Source organism: Cervus elaphus, chromosome 16 (assembly GCF_910594005.1).
Source record: "Cervus elaphus chromosome 16, mCerEla1.1, whole genome shotgun sequence".
NCBI lineage: Eukaryota > Metazoa > Chordata > Mammalia > Artiodactyla > Cervidae > Cervus > Cervus elaphus.
Genome location: NC_057830.1, coordinates 28,638,891 through 28,651,559, shown reverse-complemented (window position 1 = coordinate 28,651,559; position 12,669 = coordinate 28,638,891). Strand labels below are relative to the sequence as shown.

At 39.7% G+C, this 12,669-nt stretch overlaps 1 long non-coding RNA gene across 2 annotated transcripts in view; it reads right to left on the bottom strand.

The window, feature by feature from the left end:
• Positions 1 to 11,645, bottom strand: part of LOC122710133 — a 39,708-nt gene extending 28,063 nt beyond the window's left edge. Inside the window, exon 1 of one of the 2 annotated variants that reach the window (XR_006345826.1) lies at positions 11,583 to 11,645. This is a non-coding gene — a long non-coding RNA (uncharacterized LOC122710133). Of the gene's footprint in view, positions 1 to 4,287; positions 4,394 to 11,582 lie in introns of those variants that run through there. The other variant, XR_006345825.1, reaches the window with a different exon arrangement.
• Positions 11,646 to 12,669: the final 1,024 nt, after the last annotated feature.

The window sequence follows — 12,669 nt, the reverse complement described above, 5'->3', positions numbered from 1 at the left end:
ATCCCTGGTGTTCTTACCTACTGCCAGTAAATAAGTCCTTCTCCCTATCTTTGGCTTGGTTGTGTCTTTTGGCTCCACACCCACTAAAAGGCAAATCCAGTTTTTTGGGTAACATGAGGGAGGAAGCCAAACAAAGATGCTATCTCAAACTTAGTCCTGGAGTGGTGGCAACAGCCTGATCTTGCAAGGGTGCTCAGGAGTGTATGTTACATCTCAGAGTTTGTCCCACCTGGCAGCAAAGGAGCTGAGCTTTCCTATTCTCTAAGCATATAGCCCCTGGGAAACAATAACAATAAAAATTCACTAGTGTAAATATCATTTAGTTGGGACTAAAGATTTCGAAGCAGCAGCAAAGATTTCGAAAAGGATTTCTGAGCTCATTCTTCACCAGATACTATATAAATTTTCAAACGTGGTAAAGTGTGAGTGAGTTTCTAAGCTCCAATTAGGAGTCAGTGATTCCAAATGCCCAGCCTTCCATTTTGCTCTTCTCTCGTCAGTCTTTTAGTTAAGGAGCTCTGTATAAGACCAGACTGAGAAGGTTGGACATGTCCTAATTATCTCAGAAAATGATGCTCCTTATATTTTCACTTATTTTTGTTACTTTCCGTCACAACAATTCTCTCCTCTATGGTAAGAGGAAATCAGAAAGAATAAGTGGGATCTCATCTATATTGAAGGTTTCCCTAATGGTTCAGTGGTAAAGACTCCACCTGCCAATGTAGGAGACAAGAGTTTGATCCCTGGAGAAGGAAAACAGCAACCCACTCCAATTTCCATTTATTCATCTATCTGTTCAACAAATATCTATTGTATGCCTTCTCTGGCTCAGGCACAGAAGCTTTGGAGATACAAAGCAACAAAAGGTATAGTCTGTAAATGAGTTGACAATCTTGAAACAAAGGCTGGGAAAGATGGAAGGAGACTTGAGACTGAAAAGGTAGGCAGGAGCTGTATTGAAGAGCTTCCTGAAAACTATGCTAAATATAATGAATTTTCATTGCTTATGTTTCCTGTTATATTTTGTCCTACCTCCTTTCAAAGACGATGGGCTGCTTTTCCGGATACCTCATGTCCTCTGCTAGTGATCAGAAGTTGTTTTGTGGAGTTTGCTCAGCGTTCAAATGATCTCTCGATGAATTTGTAGAGGAGAAAGTGGTCTCCCAGTCCTATTCCTCCACCATCTTAGCTCCTCCCTCTGCTTATGTTTTCTGGAGCAGTATGCTTTTAAAGATATTATCAACTTCCCAGTTTTTTCCTCATTCTAGAAACTCTGAGACCACAAGATGCAAACACATGCAGACACCTTCCCCTCCAGCTCCAAATCAAAATTTCCATGTAAACCACCCCTCAAGGATATGGATTTTACAGAGTGTAGATGCTTATGTTTTTTTAAATCTATATTGTCTGCCTTTTTTGGCTTTCTCCTTAGGTTTTGCTTCTGGGAACATGACTCTCACATAAAACAGATTATTTTTTTAAATTGAAACTTTGCAGGACCTTGTGGGCCTACTATGTCCCCTGTTCTTTGTTTATAGTGAACAGACTCCAGACTCTATGACCTTTCCAGAGTTAAAAAGGACAGATTTGAACAGTTGCTAACCAAGGAAGGGAGGGGATAGAGAGACAAGGGAGGAGAAGCCAAGAAATGATACTGTAACCTTGTGGAAAATTCTTAAAGAGATGGAAATACCAGACCATCTGACCTGCCTCTTAAGAAATCTGTATGCAGGTCAGGAAGCAACAGTTAGAACTGGACATGGAGCAACAGACTTGCTCCAAATTGGGAAAGGAGTTATGTCAAGGCTGTATATTGTCACCCTGCTTATTTAACTTCTATGCAGAGTACATCATGAGAAACGCTGGGCTGGAAGAAGCACAAGCTGGAATCAAGATTGCCAGGAGAAATATCAATAACCTCAGATATGCAGATGACACCATCTTTATGGCAGAAAGCGAAGAAGAACTAAAGAGCCTCTTGATGAAGGTGAAAGAGGAGAGTGAAAAAGTTGGTTTAAAACTCAGCATTCAGAAAACAAATATCATGGCATCAATCCCATCACTTCATGGCAAATATGGGGAAACAGTGGAAACAGTGACAGACTTTATTTTTGGGGGGCTCCAAAATCACTGCAGATGGTGACTGCAGCCATGAAACTAAAAGACTCTTTGGAAGAAAAGCTATGACCAACCTAGACAGCATATTATAAAGCAGTTGATATTTGCCAACAAAGTTCCATCTAGTCAAAGCTATGGATTTTTCAGGAGTCATGTATGGATGTGAGAGTTGGACTATAAAGACAGCTGAGTGCCGAAGAGTTGATGCTTTTGAACTGTGGTGTTGGAGAAGACTCCTTTACAGAGTGTAGAGTCCCTTGGACAGCAAGGAGATCCAACCAGTCCATCCTAAAGGAAATCATTGGAAGGACTGATGCTGAAGCTGAAACTCCAATACTTTGGCCTCCTGATTGGAAGAACTGAAAAGACCCTGATCTGGGAAAGATCATTTGAAAAGACCCTGATGCTGGGAAAGATTGAAAGCAGGAGGAGAAGGGGACGACAGAGGACGAGACGGTTGGATGGCATCACCGACTCAATGGACATGAGTTTGAGTAAACTCCGGGAGCTGGGCATAAACAGGGAGGCCTGGCACGCTACAGTCCATGGGGTCGCAAAGAGTCGGACAGGACTGAGTGACTGAACTGAACTGAACCTTGGGGCAGGGTTCTGGCTCTGCCTCAAGGGATGCACAATACTATCTTTGAACTCTTTACAGAATTAAAACCCCCAACAAATGGAGTTGGCATTTTTTATTTCAGAAAAGATCACCTGAGGCCAGATTATAGGATTGCAGGCCCTGACACACCCTGATCTTATCAGCAACCCCGCCTTTGCACTGTTGTTATAAAAGTGCTCACCAAATCCTCCCTAGTTGCCACACAGTTTTTGAGGGCAGGAGCCCACTGTTTCTCCCTTTGCCTGGCAAAGTAATAAAACTATTCTTTGCTATTTCACTCAAAAACTTTGTCTCTGGGATTTGGTTTGGTACTAGTGCCCAGAAGCCAGGTTTTCAAAATCAGCAATATTTTAGGAATCTTCCCTCTTTCCTAGCTTCAATTATTGCATGTTAATTTTTATTATTGGCACAGGAATTCTTAAACTTCTTAATTGAATACTCCCAGGGTGTTTATTTTTGATATTGCAAAATAAGTATTTTGTAATTCCAAAAGTGCAATCCCCCAAAAGAGAGATACAAGCTCTAACAATGATATATTAACTCAGAGCCTTTACTTGGGTTCAGCATTGTAGGGCTTATTTTATTTTATTGAAATATTATTGACTTATAATTTCATGTTTTATATATATATATCTTCTTTTTCAGATTATTTTCTCTTATAGGTTATTACAAAATATTAAGTGTAGTTCCCTGTGCAATTCAGCAGATCTTTGTTGGTTATCTATTTTATATATGCTGCTGCTGCTGCTAAGTCGCTTCAGTCGTGTCCGACCCTATGCGACCCCATAGGCGACAGTCCACCAGGCTCCCCTGTCCCTGGGATTCTCCAGGCAAGAATACTGGAGTGGGTTGCCATTTCCTTCTCCAAAAAGTGGGCTGTCGTTTCCTTCTCCTATTTTATATATAGGAGAGTATATATGATGATCCTGAAATGTAGGTTCTTTCAGGCTGCTTATCCTTTTACATTTCTAACTGACTGATTTCATAAATACTAATTCCTTTTTAAAGTGATTCTTTGCTGCATATATATATATATATTCTTTAACAGATTCTTTTCCATTATATGTAATTATTATAAGATATTGAATATATTCCCTATGTTATTCAGTAGGTCTTTGTGGTTTTTTCTATCTTATATATGTGTATATGTTAATCCCATACTCCCAGTTTATCCCTTAATTCCTTTTTTTTTTTTGATGGCTTTTAATTTTCTGGTTCAGACTAACATCCATCAGATCTCTTGGGGAGGCCAGAACTATGGAAAAAACCAGTGGCATAGCTCACCATGTGCCTTTTACCTTCAAAGTTACCCTACTAGGCTCACACTACCCCACCTGCCATGGTTGCCTCATCTCAGTCACTGCAAACACTCACCTGAGCTCCTCATAGGAGCTCTTCAGACTCCTCACTCATCTTCCTGCTTCTACTTATGCCAGATGATTATATTAGAAAAAAAATTTAGATTAAATTACTCTTTTGTTCCATACCTTCTACTGACTTTCTTCTGCACATAAAATTCAAGTTAAAAAAAACAAAACCCAAATCCTTACCAGTAGTTTCCATAGTTGCTTGTTCTCTGGCTCCACTTGCCCCTCTGGGCTAACCTCCTGTCATCATTGGTCAATCAAGGGCAGAATGATGGGTGAGGTCAGCTCTGGGTGCAGGCAAGAAGGGGATGCACTGGCCACAGAAAAATACAAAACCATGGTAAAATCCACTAAGTCACCTTTTTATTACCAGCCTGAATCAGCAATTCCAAACTAAGTCAGTGATAAAATACTTCCTTGAAAAAAAGCATTTGTTGGTCTAAATTCTGAACAGCTGCCAAAAATCTGTAGAGTTTTAATAATATATAGGTAAGTTAAATGAGCACCTTTTTATTCTTTACCTTTTAATAAACATTGTATTTAACATGGAAGTTAATTCAGAGTTCTCCCAGGCACTGCAGGCAAAATTTCTTTTTTATTTATCTATTTATTTTTAAAAATTTTTAAAAAAATTTTCTTTTTTAATTGCTAGTTATTTTACAACATAAGAGTCAATACAAATGATTGTTATGGATTGCTACACAATTATTATGGAAAATAATTTTGTCATGTAGGGGAGCAAGTGTTAAAAATGCCTTCTGACCTTGGTTCAGTTCATTGGATACCTCAATCCTAATTGTGACTCTGAGCCTTTACAGTGATTCTCAAACAAGTTTTGCCCCACAGGAAACATTCAACAAAATTTGGAGACGTTATGATTGTCACAAGTAGGGGCAGAGTGAGGGAGCTGCTAATGATATCTAGTGGGTAGCACCCAGGAATGCTAAGTAGCATCCAAAAATGCACAGCACCTTTGCCCAAAAGAAAGAATTAACTGATCCAAAATGTCAATCCACCTGTTCTCTGCTCCTAGAATGCTCTTCCATCAGTGCTTTTCATAGCTAGTTCCTTGACATTCAGTTCTCAGAATAAAAGTTACTTCATTGTATAGGCTTTTTCTGATTGTATCAGTGTACCCCACCAGTCATTTGCCATTATATCATCTTATTTTATTTTCTTCATTACACTTTTCACCACCTGAGATGAACTTTTTCACTTAAGTGTTCACTGGTTCCTCTTATATGAATGGAAGCACAATGAAAGCAGGGATCTTGTTCACCTTTATGTCCCCAGTGCTAAGAGAAATGACTAACACGTAACAGGAGCTCATAACTATGTGTACAGTGAATGAATGGATAAGGATAAGGCACCGGGTATTTACCAAATTCCTACACTAGCGTGAAATAGTTCATTACTGGTTTCCCCTATTCATTAGGGGCTTGTTACTTTGCTTTATCTATTGGCCATTCACATACCTGGAGATCAGAATCATACTTTTTTCCTTAATTTTGGCCACTTGGCTTTTGGGATCCCCGACCAGGGACTGAACCGGACCATGGCAGTGAAAGCACTGAATCCTAACTGGGAAGGATTCACCAGGGAACTCCCAAGAACTGCACTTCTGATTGTCCCAGTTGAGGATGGAAAACATTCCTTTTTACATATAGATCACTACTTTTTTTTAATATCAATATTCCAATTAGTTCTTTCTTAGCCGCATTTAACTTTCCCCCCACTCCTTTTGTGCATATAGTTTCAAACCTGAGCAAGAGCAATGCATTTTAAACATCCTTAATCTCTCAGGCATAATCTCATGATTATGCCTATGATTATGTTTGCTTTTTAAATGATGCTTATATATTATTAAAGCAGGTTACATTGTTTCTCACTGTGATAAACTTATTTCAGTGGTAGGAGAGGAGGAACTACACACAATCATTTCCTTTTAAACATTTTAAGAATGTCAGTATACTTCCAGCAGGTGGATGCAAGATGCCTTACTAGCCCTGGACTATATAAGTACAGAGAAGTTAGACAAGCCCCTGGGGGGATCTTCCAGGAATTGAAGGTTTGTTACAGGGAAAATAAGAGGTACATCAGTCAGCTACAATAGTCAGCTATATACGTGCTCCATTCTTCAGGTGTGGAATAGATGAAATGCTCCTGAAGTCTGACCGTTAGATTGGTAAATCAGAGAAGACTCCAGGGAGGAGATGGCATTGAGTTGGGCCTTAAAGTCTGGAATGGATTTGGATGTGGGTGGATGGAGGGAGGGGGGAAGGAGCAATGTAACCTGAGGGAATTTCATGAGCAGAGGCATGAAAAGATGCTGCACATGGTATAAAACAAAGTAGTGAGTATTTTGGTTTGACCAGAGTAAAGAGAAGGAAAAGGAATAGCAGAAAACAAAGTTAAGATTGTGATGGGATCAGGTTCTGGATACTCCTGAACTCACTTCTAAGGTGTTGGGCCTCATTGGGTTGTAGGTGGGAAACCATTGGGGGCTTTGAAACATGAACATGAGATGAGTAGCTTCAGGAAGTGCAGTCTTGAGACATTGCTTAAGAAGAATCAGAGCAGGCAGGCTGAAAGCCATAACAATAGTCTGAGGGAGAGGCCGTAAGGACCAGAGCCAGAGATGCCTGGTATGTCAGGGTTGAGAGGAAAGTGCGAAGAGATCACACCATCATTTGTCAGTTCCCAAATGTTGATAGTTTTCTATAATTGCCCTTCAACATTCACTTGAAAATTCCCTAGAAGAGGGATGTGGATGAAGCAATGTGGCTGTAGGTGAAGCTATGTGGATGAAGACTAAAGGAGGTGTGATGTTGCCAGAGCCAGAGTTCTTTAGGTAAAGCCTATGCCATTTTAGAAGGCAAATTACTGGCCATCTCTTTCCTTGTGAAATAACACTCGGGTGGGCCTCCCCCACACACCCCACCTCCTGGCCACATGTCACACTCTCCTTGAGGAGCTCTGGGAAGTACACTTGTAGATCCTGTGCATTTCCAAGTGTATTTCAGTGTCCCTATCATTGGCACTTTGCCCAACTGCTCAGGAGCCCCACCCTTTGATCTGGATCGGGAATGGGTAGATGAAATCCTGCAGAATAGTCTGCTTCCACGCCTAACATGTACCTGCCCTTCTTGGACATTATTTAAAGTCAGTTAGTTAAGGTCAAATCATGCAGAAACTGCAGTACAACAGAATCAGAAAAGAACATGGATTTGACATGGTAAGGTTTATACCAATATTTCTTCTACTTGATGCTGGCGATATGGCTCTTGAGCAACTTACTTTTCAGTAAAAGAATTAATATCTGATAGGAAAAATGTGTTTGGTTTAGTGGGCTGCAGAGATCTCTCTCTGAATCACCCTAGTAGATCCATTCCTTAGTGGCAATAACCAAAATCTTGCTCACATCAGTTATAACCACCCTGCCTACGGGTAAAGTACGGTGATTATACCAGTCACTTTGCAGAATGCTCCATTCGAAGGCCACTGGCATCAGCATTGCCTACTCTCTTGCTCAGCCTCACTGTGGCTATGTCTTTTGCTGCTACCAATGCCCAGAGCAGCATCTGTGCCACTGAAGCCACTACGGACAGCAGTAAGGACACAGACACCTTTCGCACTGGGTGGCTGGTTCATGTCTCCTGTCAACACCCTGCTGCGGCCAACGTCTAGAAATTCATTTCCTACTGCAGCTAAAACTGATGCTACCATCTTCTGTGTCTGCATAAGCCAGCAACTGGCTTCTCTGCCATGCCACCAGTGCCATCTCTTGATGCTGCCATGCCACTGGTGGGGCAAAAGCTGCTGAGGCCCGCAGAGGCTTTAGTTGAACAGCTTTTTGTTTTCATATCCTTTTTTGCTATCACATATCCTTTGCTAACTCAAGCCTGAGCCCGTGGGAACTGATTGGAGGAAAATCCAGGAAACAGACACTATAGTGTACTTGCGATTGTCGCTGTTGCTAACCCCAGCTTTGTTCAGCTCCACCTGCTCCCTAGTCTCAGTTCCTTGCTGGAGGGAGAGCCTCAAGAATCCTCACCTCTTCTCTGATACCAGCAACCAGCTACATGGCAAAATTTAAATTTCCACAAGAGGTGGAAAGATGGAATACCTGGGAATAAATTTGACCAAGGAAGTAAAAGACCTGTACACTGAAAACTATAAGATATTGATGAAAGAAATTGAAGACAAGACAAACAAATGGAAAGATATTTGGTAATCACAGATTGGAAGAATCAATATTGTTAAAAATATTCAGATCACCCACAGCAATCTACAGATTCAATACAATTCCTATCAAAATTCCAGCGGAATTTTTCACAGAAATACAATGATCAATCTTAAAATTTGTGTGGAACCACAAAAGAACTCAAACAGCCAATGGAATATTGACAAAAAACAGAAAACAAAGCTGAAGGCACCATTCCTCCTAATTCCAAACTATGCTACATAGCTGTAGGGATCAAAACAGTATGGTATTGGTGTAGAAATAGACACTTAAAGCAGCGATGCAGTATAGAAAACCCAGAAATAAACCCATGCACATACAGCCAATCAATTCATGGAAAAGTAGGCAAGAATATACAATGGGGAAAGGATAGTCTTTTCAATAAATGGTGCTGGGAGAACTGGACAGCCAAATGTAAAAATATGAAACTGGGCCACTATCTTATACCATATACAAAAATTAACTCAAAGTGGATTAAAGGCTTGAAAGTAAGATCTGAAACCACAAAATTCCTAGAACCCATAAGCAGTAAGTTCCTTTGCAGTGATTTGTTAGCAATAACTTTTTGGATTTGACACCAAAAGCAACAAAAGGCAAAAATAAACAAATAAGGGTTATATCAAAGTAAAAAGCTTCTGCACAGCAAAGGAAACCATCAACAAAATGAGAAGGCAACCTACCAGAAAAGATTTGCAGGTTATATATCTAATAAGGAGTTAATATCTAAAACATAAAGAACTCAGTAGCAAAAAAAGAACCAATCTGATTTAAAAATGGGCAGAGAGTCTGAGTAAACATTTTTCCAAAGAAGATATACAGATGGCCAATAGGTACATGAAAAGATGCATAATTTCACTAATCGAAACTACAGTGAAATATATCATCTCACTTTTGTTAGAATGGCTAATATAAAAAAGACAAGAAATAACAGGTGTTGGTGAGGATGTGGAGAAAAGGTAACCCTTGTGCACTGTTGGTGGAATGTAAATTGGTGTAGTATCTATGGAAAACAATATGGAAATCCTTCAGAAAATTAAAAATAGAACTGTCACATGATTTAGAAATTACACTGGTGAGTATCCAAAGAAAACAAAAACTCTTAACCTGAAAAGATATATACAACCCTGTGCTCATTGCCACATTATGTACAATAACCAAGATGTAAAAACAACCCAAGTGTCCATTGATAGATGAATGGATAAAAAAAGTGTGATACATACATGCACACACACACAATGGAATATTATTCAGCCATACAAAAAGAAGGAAATCTTGCCAACATGGATGGACCTTGAAAGCAGGATGCTAAGAGAAATAAGTTAGACAGAGAAGGACAAATGCCTTATGACCTCACTTCTATGTGGAATGTGAAAAAACAAATAAAAACAAACAAAAAAAATAGAACAGCTTTCAAAGATACAGAGAACATATTGATGATTGCCAGAGGCAGGGGTTTGGGAAGCAGTCAAAACTGAAACAAATTTCTAGTTTTAAAATAAATAAATCATAGGGATGCAATGTATAGCATGGTGACTATAGTCAATAATACTGTATCGCATACTTGAAGGTTGATAAGAGAGTAGATCTTAGACGTTCTCATCACATGAAAAAAGTTGTTAACTATGTATGGTGACAGATGTTAAGTAGACTTATTTGATGATCATGTCACAATATATACAGATATTGAATCATTATGTTATATGCCTGAAACTAATATAATGTCATGTGTCAATTGTACCTCAATAAAAAATTGATTTAATTTTAAAGAGAGGTAGAGAGAAGGAAAGGAGCCAGCAGATAAATTCCTTACCATAAATAAAACCTTTCTCTTCCCTTCTCTACCTCCATCAACAGACTTTAAAAGGCACAGTGGTTCTGATCTGGAAGAAATCTATACATCTTACTGTGCAGATATAGTCATTTCAGTAAGGTTTCACTTTTTATTTAGTTCTATTTTTCCTCATCTTTTTTTTCTTCCTCCTGCTGCCTGGAACTGTACCTTCTAATAAAGCTCTATTTGGGGATAACCTGAATAAAACCCTTTCTCTCTGACCTGGATCCAATGTCCTTTTTTTCCTCTCTGAGGCTAAGTGCTTTCTTAAAAGTTCATTGAGTCTTCAGAGGAATAGACACCTCCACACTCTATCAGGCCACTAGGTTTGGCTGAGTTCTCATATGAACCCAGCTTAGGCTGTGGGTGGGAATCATATAAATTGGAGTCTACTCAGGAAAACAATGGCTTCCCTGGTGGCTCAGGAGTAAAGAATCCACCTGCAATGCAGGAGATGCAGGTTCGATCCCTGAGTCGGGACGATCCCTTGGAGGAGGGCATGGCAACCCACTCCAGCATTCTTGCCCGGAGGATCTCATGGACAGAGAAGCCTGGCAGGCTACAGTCCATAGAGTTTCAAAGAGTCTGACATACCTGAAGCAACTTAGCACACATGCACGCAGGAAAACAAAAACTACGTCAAGGCGTTCAATCAGAGTCTTATAGAAAACAAGGAGCTCAACAGAGAGAATAAAATGCTGGTTACAAAGGTGTTTGGAGAATTGAAAGGATACAGAAGACACTGAGGAAAAGTCAGATATTAGCAACACTAGGAAGCTGTTATTGCCTCCAAGGAAGGAAGGACATAGGAAGGAGGTGGTGTTACCAGACTTTCAACAGAGGGGGAACCACTGCTAGGAGCAGAGCCCAGTACAGGGAACTGGGTGGGGGCACAGTGGAAATGCAGCCCAAGCAGAGAGGAAGGAGGAGCAGTATTCTGTAATTTTCCTTCTTCCTGCCCTCCCATCTCCAACCAGTGTCTCTCACTGCCCAAATTCAAAAGGAAACTCTTTGGTAAGGGAGCTTTTGGGAAAGGAAGCTTATGGGGATCAGCTTTCAGTGAAAGAAAATAAAGTTGGGAAAGAGTGAGGAATGGAACTGAAAGAAATTAGGCAAATGAGCAGCACAGGAGCCAGTGTTCCATAAATGAGGGAGTCCCTTTATGACTAGGACTCTCAGAAATACTATTTAATCTAAAGTACCTTGTTCTTCATGAGATTTCAATGAGTATTGCTGAATGTTATAGGTGCTTAAGGATGTTTTTCAATTGAATTTTATGATTGGGGTGATGGAGAGAGGCATCTGTTTCCCTAGGTATATTTAGTATTACCCATTCTGTGTGTCAGTTTGTGGTAGTCGCTTGGTCGTGTCTGACTCTTTGTGACCCCATGGACTATAGCCTACCAGGCTCCTCTGTCCATAGAATTCTCCAGGCAAGGATACTGGAGTGGGTTGCCATTTCCTTCTCCAGGGGATCTTCCCGACCCAGGGATTGAACCTGGGTCTCCTGCACAGGCAGGCAGATTCTTTACCAGCTGAGCCACCAGGGAAGTCTTAGTGTATCATATGGCATATTTAACACACGGTATATTAAAATGGAAGGTGGGACAGCAATATTGACATAGATATGACACTGAAAAAATAATTTTCTATTTCCCATGTCAAGTATAAACTTTTGTGACTGAGAAGAAATGCTTGTTAATTATATCTATTTATGATTAAACATGCAATTTATTAATATTAAAAATATTAAATGGACCAATCCTTGTAAGGAATTATTATAATACTAATTATAAATATTATTAAGAAGGGTTAATCTATGTAAAAAATTAATATAAAACAAAAAGTCAAATATAAGCTTGACTTTTAATCAGACACAAATTCAGATTTTACTTTTCACATCTAAAGCTTGTTCTTATTTAATTCTGATTCAAGACCAAATATCACTCTTGTATGTTTGTGCTTAATCACTCAGTCATGTCCGACTCTTTGCCACCCCATGGACTGTAGCCCCACCAGGCTCCTTTGTCCATGGGGATTCTCCAGGCAAGAATACTGGAGTGGGTTGCCATGCCCACCTCCAGGGGATCTTCCCAACCCAGGAATCAAACCAGGGTCTCCTGCATTGCAGGCAGATTCTTCTTCCATAAAATTAACTGTCTGTTGTGCCAACTAATGTTTTATTAGGTTGCCTACACATCCAAACACCTTGAATATTTTTACTAATTATAAGATAAAACATAGTTTATAACAGAATTATGTAGATTTTTTTTATTGAATAGGTTTAACTGGATAACTACAAAATATTCAGTCAACTCTATGCTAGGTTGACACAAGAGATGCCTTGGCTTAGACAGAAGAATTCCTACTAGCAGCCAATATAAAAAAGGAAAATACATGTTTTGTGCTCTTCATTGTCTAGCAAAGGAAAAGAAGCAGTTTCCTAGAGCTGTATCTCTAAATCAAATTTGTCACAAAGATACAGACACAA